The sequence below is a fragment of the Salvelinus alpinus genome, chromosome 31 (assembly GCF_045679555.1).
Source record: "Salvelinus alpinus chromosome 31, SLU_Salpinus.1, whole genome shotgun sequence".
NCBI classification, from domain to species: Eukaryota; Metazoa; Chordata; class Actinopteri; order Salmoniformes; family Salmonidae; genus Salvelinus; species Salvelinus alpinus.
Genome location: NC_092116.1, coordinates 20,450,596 through 20,465,828, shown reverse-complemented (window position 1 = coordinate 20,465,828; position 15,233 = coordinate 20,450,596). Strand labels below are relative to the sequence as shown.

The window sequence follows — 15,233 nt, the reverse complement described above, 5'->3', positions numbered from 1 at the left end:
CAATTCTTGCTCGTACAATATGCATATTATTATTACTATTGGATAGAAAACACTCTCTAGTTTCTAAAACCGTTTCAATTATATCTGTGAGTAAAACAGAACTCATTTTGAAGCAAACTTCCTGTCAGGAACTGAAAAATCTCAAATCGGGGGCTCTGTTCCAGGGTCAGTTTATAAATGTCCATGTAATCTATGGGTCGACATGCACTGCAAACGCCTTCCCCTAGATGTCAGTAAGCAGTGAGAATTGGAATGGAGTGTCTGGGTAGTTCTGAGGCAGTATAAAAGCTCTTGGAACCGGGTTTGCACTCTTTTCAACGTTCATCATGACGCAAGACAGACCTCAGGATTGCATTCTGAAAAGCTTTCGTTATAGGCTTTAGATATATCCGGCTCTGATTTTATTCGATATAGGTGTTAAAAACATCATCCAAGATGGCGTAGCAGTCAGATGTCCTTTGTCCTCGTCTTGTCGTGTCCTGTGTATATATATTTTTATATCCTTTTCTTCGCATATCTTTTAATATTTTTTTTCGAAAACTCAACTTCAAAACACTCTCCTGCAACCCGCCTCACCCAATGTGGTGCGGATCTGTTTTTTTCTCTAAAGTATTATTCACCTCGAATCTGGAATCCCCCAACAGAAGCTAGCCAGCTCTCTAGCTACTAGCTAGCAGTAGGCTAATTACTGCTAGCGGTCATCAGCTAACCTTTAGCTCGGAAAGCTCTCGCCAGTTTGTACAACGCGTCTCAAACCAGAGCATACCGGACCTATTTTCTCTCCATACCCCCGGATTCCTACCGCAGACTCTGAACATTTTCATCTGGTTCTTCGCAACTAGCTAACCGTAATCCCGGGTGACTACTCCTGGCTAGCGTTTCCATCCCGGAGCAAGCACCAATTAGCTTGAAGCTAGCCTGGCTAGGGCTCCTGGGCTACCACCGAAGCCCACTCCTGGGTTACAACATCCGGACCCCTTCTACTGCCGGTACGGGGCACGGAACCCCACCGATCCTCTACGACTGGAATACTGACATAATCTGCCCGAGGATTCCAACAGGCCCCTCAGGCGTGACGTCCGCTGAAGGCCCATTCTGGAAACACCGGCCTACTAGCTACCTGGAGCAACTTGGAATCCTACTAATCCACGACTGGTTTATCAACGTCACCGCACGAAGAGCAGAATTACTCACCAATTTACCAGCATCGACTGTCTCTCGACAACAACGCCGGATTCCTGCCGTAATCCCTGAGCCACTACTTCTGATCCTCACAGCTAGCTTGCAGCTAGCGCAGCTAGCGCCACTGCCACGAAGCTAACACCAGTTAGCAAACACAATTCTACAATTCACAACCTCTCTTTCGCCATCGCCATCCGGCTTGGATTCTCTGTCGACACGACCACGTCTGGTCTGCAGACGAATACCCCATCCGCTGTGCCCTCAACCGGCCTCCGTCTGAGCAGACCCCCTCCGTCTGAGCAGACCACCCCCCCCCCCCCCCGGGCTACTAACTTTAAAACGGCGCGTACTAGCTTAGTGGAGGCCTCCCTGCTCCATCTACGGCTGCCCCCTGGACACTATGATCACTTGGCTACATAGCTGATGCCTGCTTGACTGTCCATTAATTCACGGTACTCCATTCTGTTTATTTGTGTTTTATCTGTCGGCTCTGTGCTTTAACTCAGGATCTGTGTGTAGTTAATCCGACCCTCTCTGCCTAGTCGTCGCCATTTTTACCTGCTGTTGCTGTGTTAGCTGACTAGCTGCTGTTATCTCACCTGTTGTTTTAGCTAGCTCTCCCAATCAATACCTGCAATCACTTTATGCCTTATTGTATGTCTCTCTCAAATATCAATATGCCTTGCATACTGTTGTTCAGGCTAGTTATCATTGTTTTGGTTTGCAATGGACCCCGTAGTTCCACTCTCCGTACCTCTGATACCTCCTTTGTCCCACCCCCCACACATGCGGTGACCTCACCCATTGAGACCAGCATGTCCAGAGATACAACCTCTCTTATCATCACCCAGTGCCTGGGCTTGCCTCCGCTGTACCCGTGCCCCACCATACCCTGGTCTGCACATTATGCCCAGAATCTATTCTACCACGCCCATAAATCTGCTCCTTTTATTCCTTGTCCCCAACGCTCTAGGCGACCAGTTTTGATAGCCTTTAGCCGCACCCTCATCCTACTATTCCTCTGTTCCTCGGGTGATGTGGAGGTAAACCCAGGCCCTGCATGTCCCCAGTCACCCTCATTTGTTGACTTCTGTGATCGAAAAAGCCTTGGCCTCATGCATGTCAACATCAGAAGCCTCCTCCCTAAGTTTGCCTTACTCACCGCTTTAGCACACTCTGCCAACCCTGATGTCCTTGCTGTGTCCGAATCCTGGCTTAGGAAGGCCACCAAAAATTCTGAGATTTCCATACCCAACTATAACACTTTCCGTCAAGATAGAACTGCCAAAGGGGGAGGAGTTGCAATCTACTGCAGAGATACCCTGCAAAGTTCTGTCATACTTTCCAGGTCTATGCCCAAACAGTTCGAACTTCTAATTTTAAAAATTAATCTCTCCAGAAATAAGTCTCTCACTGTTGCCGCCTGCTACCGACCCCCCTCAGCTCCCAGCTGTGCCCTGGACACCATCTGTGAATTGATCACTCCCCATCTAGCTTCAGAGTTTGTTCTGTTAGGTGACCTAAACTGGGATATGCTTAACACCCCGGCAGTCCTACAATCTAAGCTTGATGCCCTCAATCTCACACAAATAATCAAAGAACGCACCAGGTACAACCCTAAATCCGTAAACATGGGCACCCTAATAGACATTATCCTGACCAACTTGCCCTCCAAATACACCTCTGCTGTCTTCAATCAAGATCTCAGCGATCACTGCCTCATTGCCTGTATCCGCCACGGGTCCGCGGTCAAACGACCACCCCTCATCACTGTCAAACGCTCCCTAAAACACTTCTGCGAGCAGGCCTTTCTAATCGACCTGGCCCGGGTACCCTGAAAGGATATTGACCTCATCCCGTCAGTTGAGGATGCCTGGTCATTCTTTAAAAGTTACTTCCTCACCATATTAGACAAGCATGTTCCGTTCAAAAAATGCAGAACCAAGAACAGATATAGCCATTGGTTCACTCCAGACCTGACTGCCCTCGACCAGCACAAAAACATCCTGTGGCGAACTGCAATAGCATCGAAGAGCCCCCGCGATATGCAACTGTTCAGGGAAGTCAGGAACCAATACACGCAGTCAGTCAGGAAAGCAAAGGCCAGCTTTTTCAAGCAGAAATTTGCATCCTGTAGCTCTAACTCCAAAAAGTTCTGGGATACTGTAAAGTCCATGGAAAACAAGAGCACCTCCTCCCAGCTGCCCACTGCACTGAGGCTAGGTAACACGGTCACCACTGATAAGTCCGTGATAATCGAAAACTTCAACAAACATTTCTCAATGGCCGGCCATGCCTTCCTCCTGGCGACTCCAACCTTGGCCAACAGCCCCGCCCCCCCCTGTGCATATTTAGCGGCACAAATCGTGGTTATACAATGAGAATAGTAGCCAAGCTGCCAACAAAATGTCGGGAGAAATCTTGGGAGAGGCACCTAATCTAATCAATAACTAATCATAAACTTGACTAAAAAATACAGGTTGGACAGCAAATGAAAGATACATTAGTTCTTAATGCAACCGCTGTGTTAGATTTTTAAAATTAACGTTACTACGACATACAGCGTGCGTTAAAGCGAGACCGCACCGAAATTAATGGCGGAATAGTAGTGTAACATTTTTCAACAGAACAATGAATTAACATCATAAATAGTTCTTACTATTTGATGAGCTTCCATCAGAATCTTGTGCAAGTTGTCCTTTGTCCAGAAGAATCGTTGCTCGGTTGTAGATTGTCGTCTTCAACTTTGGAATTAGCAGCAAACATTAGCCATGTGACGAAGACGTGTCCAACTCACTATAACGCAGCACAAATGAAATACCGAAAATCGCAATATACTGATATAAACTGATATAACTTGGTTTAAAATAACTACATTATGATTTTTTTTTTTTTTTTTTTTTCACCTTTATTTAACCAGGTAGGTTAGTTGAGAACAAGTTCTCATTTGCAACTGCGACCTGGCCAAGATAAAGCATAGCAGTGTGAACAGACAACAACACAGAGTTACACATGGAGTAAACAATAAACAAGTCAATAACATGGTAGAAAAAAAAGAGAATCTATATACAATGTGTGCAAAAGGCATGAGGTAGGCAATAAATCGAATAATTACAATTTAGCAGATTAACACTGGAGTGATAAATCATCAGATGATCATGTGCAAGAAGAGATACTGGTGTGCAAAAGAGCAGAAAAGTAAATAAATAAAAGCAGTATGGGGGGTGAGGTAGGTAAATTGGGTGGGTAGTTTACAGATGGACTATGTACAGCTGCAGCGATCGGTTAGCTGCTCGGATAGCAGATTTTTGAAGTTGTTGAGGGAGATAAAAGTCTCCAACTTCAGAGATTTTTGCAATTCGTTCCAGTCGCAGGCAGCAGAGAACTGGAAGGAAAGGCGTCCAAATGAGGTTTTGGCTTTAGGGATGATCAGTGAGATACACCTGCTGGAGCGCGTGCTACGGGTGGGTGTAGCCATCGTGACCAGTGAACTGAGATAAGGCGGCACTTTACCTAGCATAGCCTTGTAGATGACCTGGAGCCAGTGGGTCTGACGACGAACATGTAGCGAGGGCCAGCCGACTAGGGCATACAGGTCGCAGTGGTGGGTCGTATAAGGTGCTTTAGTAACAAAACGGATGGCACTGTGATAAACTGCATCCAGTTTGCTGAGTAGAGTATTGGAAGCTATTTTGTAGATGACATCGCCGAAGTCGAGGATCGGTAGGATAGTCAGTTTTACTAGGGTAAGTTTGGCGGCGTGAGTGAAGGAGGCTTTGTTCCGGAATAGAAAGCCGACTCTAGATTTGATTTTGGATTGGAGATGTTTGATATGAGTCTGGAAGGAGAGTTTGCAGTCTAGCCAGACACCTAGGTACTTATAGATGTCCACATATTCTAGGTCGGAACCGTCCAGGGTGGTGATGCTAGTCGGGCGTGCGGGTGCAGGCAGCGAACGGTTGAAAAGCATGCATTTGGTTTTACTAGCATTTAAGAGCAGTTGGAGGCCACGGAAGGAGTGTTGTATGGCATTGAAGCTCATTTGGAGGTTAGATAGCACAGTGTCCAGGGAAGGGCCGGAAGTATACAGAATGGTGTCGTCAGCGTAGAGGTGGATCAGGGAATCGCCCGCAGCAAGAGCAACATCATTGATGTATACAGAGAAAAGAGTCGGCCCGAGAATTGAACCCTGTGGTACCCCCATAGAGACTGCCAGAGGACCGGACAACATGCCCTCCGATTTGACACACTGAACTCTGTCTGCAAAGTAGTTGGTGAACCAGGCAAGGCAGTCATTAGAAAAACCGAGGCTATTGAGTCTGCCGATAAGAATATGGTGATTGACAGAGTCGAAAGCCTTGGCCAGGTCGATGAAGACGGCTGCACAGTAATGTCTTTTATCGATGGCGGTTATGATATCGTTTAGTACCTTGAGCGTGGCTGAGGTGCACCCGTGACCGGCTCGGAAACCGGATTGCACAGCGGAGAAGGTGCGGTGGGATTCGAGATGGTCAGTGATCTGTTTGTTGACTTGGCTTTCGAAGACCTTAGCTAGGCAGGGCAGGATGGATATAGGTCTGTAACAGTTTGGGTCCAGGGTGTCTCCCCCTTTGAAGAGGGGAATGACAGCGGCAGCTTTCCAATCCTTGGGGATCTCAGATGATACGAAGGAGAGGTTGAACAGGCTGGTAATAGGGGGTGCGACAATGGCGGCGGACAGTTTCAGAAATAGGGGGTCCAGATTGTCAAGCCCAGCTGATTTGTATGGGTCCAGGTTTTCCAGCTCTTTCAGAACATCTGCTATCTGGATATGGGTAAAGGAGAAGCTGGGGAGGCTTGGGCGAGTAGCAGCGGGGGGGGCGGGGCTGCTGGCCAAGGTTGGAGTCGCCAGGTGGAAGGCATGGCCAGCCATTGAGAAATGTTTGTTGAAGTTTTCGATTATCACGGACTTATCAGTGGTGACCGTGTTATCTAGCCTCAGTGCAGTGGGCAGCTGGGAGGAGGTGCTCTTGTTTTCCATGGACTTTACAGTATCCCAGAACTTTTTGGAGTTAGAGCTACAGGATGCAAATTTCTGCTTGAAAAAGCTGGCCTTTGCTTTCCTGACTGACTGCGTGTATTGGTTCCTGACTTCCCTGAACAGTTGCATATCACGGGGGCTCTTCGATGCTATTGCAGTTCGCCACAGGATGTTTTTGTGCTGGTCGAGGGCAGTCAGGTCTGGAGTGAACCAAGGGCTATATCTGTTCTTGGTTCTGCATTTTTTGAACGGAGCATGCTTGTCTAATATGGTGAGGAAGTAACTTTTAAAGAATGACCAGGCATCCTCAACTGACGGGATGAGGTCAATATCCTTCCAGGGTACCCGGGCCAGGTCGATTAGAAAGGCCTGCTCGCAGAAGTGTTTCAGGGAGCGTTTGACAGTGATGAGGGGTGGTCGTTTGACCGTGACATAATGATTCTGTTAAGAGAATTATGTTCTCAGCGTTCATAAACTGAACTTCATTAAACTACCCGGTCTGTTACTAAGAATTTGTAAGATTCTTGTTGAAATGAAACAGACAGAGGCCAGTCTACAATAGTCAGAATGTTTATTTACGAGAGCTCTGGCTATCATTTCATGTACATTAGTCTACATACCTCTCATTTCGTCATAAATGTCCCTCGTCCTCTCAGACAACGACACTATAGTTTACAAGTCTTCTCCTACGCATACATTGCTTATCACGTCCTGCAACATGTTACACAATCTACTGCAAGCCCAAGGTTTCCCTGTTTCCCTGACGTCCTTCCCTGTTTCACAGTGGTCACAAGTTGTCTGCCACAGTTCCTTGCCTGCTAAAAGTCCCTCTTTCTTATGGACAAACATTCTTCATCATTATACAGAGACAGGGTAGAATTCTGTTTGAGAAAGGCTACCTTCAAGTGATAGGAAAACAGGAATTACAACAGAATTAATGCCATATTTCTATTCCAGGTGTAATATCCTTTATATGACATAATAATAATAATAATAATAATAATAATAATAATAATAATAATAATAATAATAATAATAATAATAATACATATATTTTATATAGCACTTTCATTTAAGAACCTCATAGTCACTTACAAAAACAAAGGGATCTGGCAGATTCTTGGGCGATTAGCTTCAACAGCTTCAGATGATAAGGCATTGAGGCAGTATGGGTAGGCAGTAGCTTGAGTGGGGGAGCATTGATGGTACAACCTATAGGTAGGCAGGAGTTTTGGATTGACGGCTACGATGTTCAGCTCCTCTCTATAGGTAGGCTGGAGTTTTGGTTTGACGGCTACGATGTTCAGCTCCTCTCTATAGGTAGGCTGGAGTTTTGGTTTGACGGCTACGATGTTCAGCTCCTCTCTATAGGTAGGCTGGAGTTTTGGTTTGACAGCTACGATGTTCAGCTCCTCTCTATAGGTAGGCTGGAGTTTTGGTTTGACAGCTACGATGTTCAGCTCCTCTCTATAGGTAGGCTGGAGTTTTGGTTTGACGGCTACAATGTTCAGCTTCTCTCTATAGGTAGGCTGTTTTTTTTTTCAACTCCCGAAAGTGTAGGACCCACCTGGTTGATGCTTCGACACCTGTAAAAACGCCCCAAAATACCAACACACCTTGGTATAGACATGTGATGTACATACCCACTGGTCAAACACTGAATTAACATTGTTTCCAAAATAGTCTGTGTGAGGAGATTGAATCAATGTGGAAAAGTGATTTGATTTGCAAACAAATCAACAATGTAAGGGCATTTCGTCTTTTTTTTAGCTAACTTTTAACCTAAATCCAAGGGCATGCTGATTTGTGGGGGTTGATTTCACATTGAATTCACATTATTTGACAACTCTAGATTTGTAAATCAAATCTAGTATGTCAGATGATTGGTGTCTGTACCCAGCGGAAAGTAGATTCTAAAGAAAAGTGACTTGTTGAACCTGGTTGATAAGCATGTAAGGGACTCTATGACAGACATTAAACAAGGCAGTAGTGATATCTTCTATTTTCCACGTAGCACACAAAAGATAAGTTACAACGCGTCTTCATTTTAGTTAAGAATATGCCCGTTTTTTTAAATGTTCCCCTAAAATGACATAGCAAATCTATCTGCCTGTAGCTCAGGACCTGAAGCAAGGCTATGCATATGTTTGATACCATTTGAAAGGAAACATTTTGAAGTTTGTGGAAATGTGAAATGAATGTAGGAGAATGTAACACATTAGATCTGGTGAAAGTTAATACAAAGAAAAAACAATGCGTTATTTTCTTATTTTTTGTACCATGAACTTTGAAATGCAAAAGGAGGGCCATAATGTGTTATTCCAGCCCAGCAAAATGTTGATTTTGGCCAATAGATGGCAGCAGTGTATGTGCAAAGTGTTAGACTGATCCACTGAATCATTGTATTTCTGTTCAACATTTTGCATCAAGACTGCCCAAATGTGCTTAATTATTTTATTAATAACTTTTCAAGTTCATAACTGTGCACTCTACTCAAACAATAGCATGGTATTATTTCACAATAATAGCTACTGTAAATTGGAAAGTGCAGATAGATTAACAAGAATGTAAGCTTTCTGCCAATATCAGATATGTCTATGTCCTGGGAAATGTTATTGTTACTTACAACCTCATGCTAATCGCATTAGCCTATGTTAGCTCAACCGTCCCGTGGGTGACCTAACGATCCTGCAAAGGTAAAGGGAGCATCTATTTACACATAGGGCACTGTGGAATTTGATAGAAATTTAAATGTGCTGTCATTTAATTCCCACTCACCTCTGAAAATATATGTTAAAAGACATCCGAACAGAAATCCTAAGAGCAACTTTACGATCCCGGGGACGTGGTTCTCCCCCTCCATCACCACGTCAGGCTAAGAACACAAATACGGCCTCATCTACAATAATTCCTCCCTGTCTCACTGTATAGCTGGCTGGCCAAAGAATTCCCCGCTCAAGGTTCATGAATACACCACTTTTTCCTGGTCTGGTCATGTGTTACAGAAATAAATCCTGGCCTTAGAAATGACTGTACCTTGGCATATCTCCCTCACAACCTTAGATGCGTTAGTGAGCCCGTTGCTGGAAGTACATATGATGATGACATTTCTGTTGGGGCTGTAAGACGTCCAGACAATAGAGACGTTGGCGTTGGGACTCCCCCTCCAGAAAGAGCCGTCAAACGAAGCTTCTGGTTCACAAAGAAAACTGGTGTCCTCCACTGAAGAGGAGCACTGAAGAGGCATCACACAGTGGCCGTCCTTTAAAATGCTGAATACATAGGCTCAAAGAGACACTCTGGACATTTGAAGAGAAACAAAGGAAAGGTCTTGAGAATAGATAACACATTTTATATAAACAAAACTGGCAAGGAAATTTGAATGAAGTAGAGATGAGGAATGAGGAATGAGGAACTCTGAACTATATTGATACATACAGTATAACATCTTCTCTGTACTTCTTAAGCTGAGTATCTCTCTCCCTGTAGGTCCCCTCAGCCACAGAGAACCAACCAGGACCCCCAACAGGAACAAGGATCTACCCAGGGCCAGGCTCCTGATACTGTTTATACATGTCTACATGGTCAGTTTCTCAGCCCAGACCTCTACCAGTCTCCTCTCTCTGTAACCTGATACACTGACTGATCAACATCCACTTTTTATAGCAACATGTTACCATACTCTCTGTCCCTAGACAAGCTGATGGATAACCAACCTAACTAACCTGTCTCTCTCTTTTTTGACCAACAGGTGATGCTAACATCTAAGATCCAATCAACCCCTCAGACAACAATGATAATGGTAGTGTAATGTAATGTTTTCAGTATGAATGTGTAGTAGTCTGCTGCTCTTCATTTAATATGACATGTGGAGTTTGACTAAGTTGAGGTGTTTGTGTATTATGTCTCAGATGCTGCTGAAGCTTCTGCTGCTGGACCAAGTCATGTGACTTACGCCCAGATTCACCTGAACAAGTTGGGCAAGAAAAAGGTGACTGAACTGTGACATACATTGATTAAAAAAATGTAGAAGTGTATCTAAGATGAGTTCAAATGTGCACATATATAAATATATATACTACTGTTCAAAAGTTTGGGGTCACTAAAATGGTACTCACAAAACACCAGTCTAAACGTCAACAGTGAAGAGGCGAACCCATGATGCTGGCCTTCTAGGCAGAGTTCCTCTGTCCAGTGTCTGTGTTCTTTCTTTCCATCTTAATATTTTCTTTTTATTGGCAAGTCTGAGATACGGCTTTTTCTTTGCAACTCTGCCTAGAAGGCCAGAATCTCCGGACTCGCCTCTTCACTGTTGACATTGAGACTGGTGTTTTGCGGGTACAATTTAACTTCTCTGGGATATGTGGGACAGTAGCATCCCAGCTCGCCAACAGCCAGTGAAATTGCAGGGCGCCAAATTCAAAACAACAGAAATCCCATAATTAAAATTCCTCAAACATACAAGTATTTTACACCATTTAAAGATAAACCTGTTGTAAATCCAGCCACAGTGTCCGATTTCAAAAAGGCTTTACGACGAAAGCACACCAAACGATTATGTTAGGTCAGCACCTAGTCACAGAAAAACACAGCCATTTTTCCAGCCAAAGAGAGCAGTCACAAAAATCTGAAATAGAGATAAAATGATTTACTAACCTTTGATGATCTTCATCAGATGACACTCATAGGACTTCATGTGTACATTATGTTTGTTCGATAAAGTTCATATTTATATCCAAAGTCTCAGTTTACATTGGCGCGTTATGTTCAGTAGTTCCAAAACATCCAGTGATTTTGCAGAGAGCCAAATCAATTTACAGAAATACTCATAATAAACATTGCTAAAAGATACAAGTGTTTTGCATGGAATGTTAGATCTACTTCTCCTTAATGCAACTGCTGTTTCAGATTTCAAAAAAACTTTACCCAAAAAGCACACCATGCAATAATCTGAGTACAGCGCTCAGACACAAAACCAAGCCATACAGATATCCGTCATGTTGTGGAGTCAACAGAAGTCAGAAATAGCATTATAAATATTCACTTACCTTTGATGATCTTCATCAGAATGCACTCCCAGGAATCCCAGTTACACAATAAATGTTTGATTTGTTCGATAATGTTCATCATTTATGTCCAAATAGCTACTTTTGTTGGCGCGTTTGGTAAACAAATCAAAACTCACGAAGCGCGTTCACTAGCAGCAGACGAAATGTCAAAAGGTTCCGTTACAGTCCGTAGAAACATTTCAAACGATGTATGGAATCAATCTTTAGGATTTTTTTAACGTAAAACTTAAATAATATTCCAACCGGAGAATTCCTTTCTCTTCAGAAAAGCAAAGGAACGCGACCTACCTCTCATGTGAATGCGTCATGACTGAGCACGTGGCTGCTGGCAGACTTCTGACTCAATCCCCTCTCATTCGGCCCCACTTCACAGTAGAAGCCTCAAACACGTTTCTAAAGACGGTTGACATCTAGTGGAAACCTTAGGAAGTGCAACATGACCCCATAGACACTGTAAATCCGATAGGCATTGACTTGAAAAACTACAAACCTCAGATTTCCCACTTCCTGGTTGGATTTTTTCTCAATTTTTTTGCCTGGCACATGAGTTCTGTTATACTCACAGACATAATTCAAACGGTTTTAGAAAGAGTGTTTTCTTTCCAAATGTACTAATTATATGCATATTCTATCTTTTATGGCTGAGAAGCAGGCAGGTTACTCTGGGCACCTTTTTAATCAAAGTTCCTCAATACTGCCACCCAGTCCCAAAGAAGTTAATGAAGCAAAGAAGTTAATGTTGAGGACTTGTGAGGCGTCTGTTTCTCAAACTAGACACTCTAATGTACTTGTCCTCTTGCTCAGTTGTTCACCGGGGCCTTACACTCCTCTTTCTATTCTGGTTAGGGCCAGTTTGCGCTGTTCTGTGAAGCGAGTAGTGCACAGCATTGTACGAGATCTTCAGTTTCTTGGCAATTTCTCGCATGGAATAGCCATCAATTCTCAGAACAAGAATAGACTGAAGAGTTTCAGAAGAAAGTCTTTGTTTCTGGTCCTTTTGAGCCTGTAATCGAACCCACAAATGCTGCTACTCCAGATACTCAACCAGCCTAAAGAAGGCCATTTTTATCAGGACAACAGTTTTCATCTGTGCTAACATAATTGCAAAATGGTTTTACTAATTATAAAATTAGCCATTTAAAATTATAAACTTGGAATAGCTAACACAACGTGCCATTGGAACACAGGAGTGACGGTTGCTGATAATGGGCCTCTGTATCGCCTATGTAGATATTCCAGCTACAATAGTTAATTACAACATTAACAATGTCTACACTGTCACGACTTCCACCGAAGGTGGCTCCTCTTCCTCTTCCTCTTCCAACTATACAGACTTTTTGGGATATAAAAAAGGATTTTACCTAACAAAACAACACAACATGTTATCTCTGGGACCCTTTGGATGACAAATCAGAGGAAGATTTTCAAAAAGTAAGTGAATATTTAATCTTTATATGTGAATGTATGAAACCTGTTGTGTTTTCGCTGTATTAGCTACTGTACATTGGACAGTGCAGTTAGATTAACAAGAATTTAAGCTTTCAGCTGATATAAGACAGTTATATGTACCTAAATGTTTATCCACTATTATAACTATTAGAATTTATTTGAATTACGCGCCCTCCAGTTTGACCGGAAATACTGTATGTAAGGGATCATCATAACCTCACAACTCTAACTGTGTACTGTATAACTGTATAGTATTCTGTATAACTGTACAATTATGCAGATGTTTTATCCTCACCCCCTATAGAAACAGCAACCCCATCTGAGACAGAATCTGTCTATTCTCTAGTGAAGCCATACACAGCCCCCGGTAAGACTACATCAACAATCTATAGAAAGGGTATGAAACTATATTTAAGTATGTCCTAACAAACTGGTGACAACATGTTTATGATCACGTTACCTTGTTATCATCAGTGTGATTAACTATGGGTTCTAGTGTTGATGTTAACATACGTTTGGATTTGCACTCCCAGAGCAAATTATCTCAAAACTATTGTCAAGACATTCAGGCCGGCCAATTGGAATCTCTACGTCACTATTTTATTTTTATTCTCTTTATTCTCCGGGCAAACTTTTTATTTTATTTTGTCAAACATAATTTCCCGCCCTGCTTTACACCTATATTACCTCTCTGAGCCTGATGATGTTTTTCTGTTTCCAATGAAGAGGCAGAATGTGCAATAAGCTCATTCCTGCATTTGTTGACTGGAAATGTCCATTGTCAGCAACAGCTGGACCTGTTGATGTGACCTACTGTATGATGAGGTTGACCTAGAAAACAGGGCCAAAGCCAAGAACCTCACACCTCTTTGACCCCATATTGAATAGCTGCTGTATATTATTCTGTACATTATTATGGATATTATTTAGGCTATTATTGTGGATATAACTTTTATTTTATGCTGATGTTTATCCTCCAACAGAAACAGCAACCCCACCAGAGGCAGATTCAGTCTATTGTCATGTGAAGCCACGCACAGCCCCAGGTAAAACTAATAGTCATATGCTATTGACACAAATACAGATGTAGGATCTAAATTTGAACAGTTTCTCACAGTAGGAAAATAATCTTGCAACAAAAGGTAATGTAAATTATTGTGTGTATTATAATGAATTTACACTTTTTGTAGGTCTTGATATATTTGTAGTTAGGGAAAAACAATTCTGAAGTTCTAAAGTGGAAAATTCTAAAGTGGAAATGGGGGTGCCAGATTCTGGGGGTGCCAGATTTTCAACCAAGGTCCCATTGAAATCACAGCGAGATATTGATGAGTTTTCACTTCCTACGGCTTCCACTAGATGTCAACAGTCAATAGAACTTTGTCTGATGACTCTAATGTGAAGGGGGGCCGAAGGAGACAGGAATTAGTGACCACTGCCACAAGGTGATCACGCAGTGAAGAGGCGCGTTCACGTGAGAGGGAGCTCCGTTCCATCGGTCAACTGAAGTCGATGTAATTCTCCGGTTGGAACGTTATTCAAGATGTATGTTAACAACATTCTAAAGATTGATTCAGTACATCGTTTGACATGTTTCTACTGACTGTAACAGAAGTTTTGGACATTTCGTCACGTTATAGTGGACGGTAGTGGACGCGCTTTGGGTTGGGCGTTTGGTAAACATGTCCAAAGTAGCTAATTGGACATAAATAATGGACATTATCGAACAAATCAAGCATTTATTGTGGACCTGGGATTCCTAGGACTGCATTCTGATGACTTCATCAAAGGTAAGGAAACATTTATCATGTATTTTCTGGTTTCTGTTGAGTCCAACATGGCGGCTAATTTGGCTATTGTTCTGAGCTCCGACTCAGATTATTGCATGGTTTATTTTTTCATAAAGGTTTTTTGAAATCTGACACAGCAGTTGCATTAAGGAGAGGTATATCTATAATTCCATGTGTATAACTTGTATTATCATCTACATTTATGATGAGTATTTCTGTTGAAACGATGTGGCTATGCAAAATCACTTGATGTTTTTGCAGCTAGTGAATCTAACGCGCCAATGTAAACTCTGATTTTTTGATATAAATATGAACTTAATCAAACAAAACATGCATGTATTGTGTAACATGAAGTCCTATGAGTGTCATCTGATGAAGATAATCAAAGGTTAGTGATTAATTGTCTCTATTTCTGTTTTTTGTGAAAGCTATATTTCGCTGGAAAAATGGCTGTGCTTATTGTGGTTTTGTGGTGACCTAACATAATCGTTTGTAGTGCTTTCGCTGAAAAGCATATTTGAAATCGGACACTTTGGTGGGATTAACAACAAGATTACCTTTAAAATGATATAAGACACATCTATGTTTGAGGAATTTTAATTATGAGATTCCTGCTTTTTGAATTTGGCGCCCTGCACTTTCACTCGCTGTAGTCATATCATCCCGGTAGCAGGATGGCAGCCATAAAAGGTTTTAAACCCTTTACAATGAAGATCTGTGAAG

General features: G+C 42.6%; 1 protein-coding gene and 1 long non-coding RNA gene across 2 annotated transcripts in view; both read left to right on the top strand.

Moving 5' to 3' along the window:
• LOC139561091 (mucin-1-like) overlaps window positions 1-15,233 on the top strand; it is a 154,165-nt gene that overhangs the window by 48,914 nt on the left and 90,018 nt on the right. The gene's annotated exons all lie outside the window — the stretch shown is intronic.
• Window positions 6,825-10,197, top strand: LOC139561735 (uncharacterized). The gene is made up of 3 exons (XR_011672205.1): window positions 6,825-9,786; window positions 9,954-10,004; window positions 10,114-10,197. It is a non-coding gene; the product is annotated as an uncharacterized lncRNA (long non-coding RNA).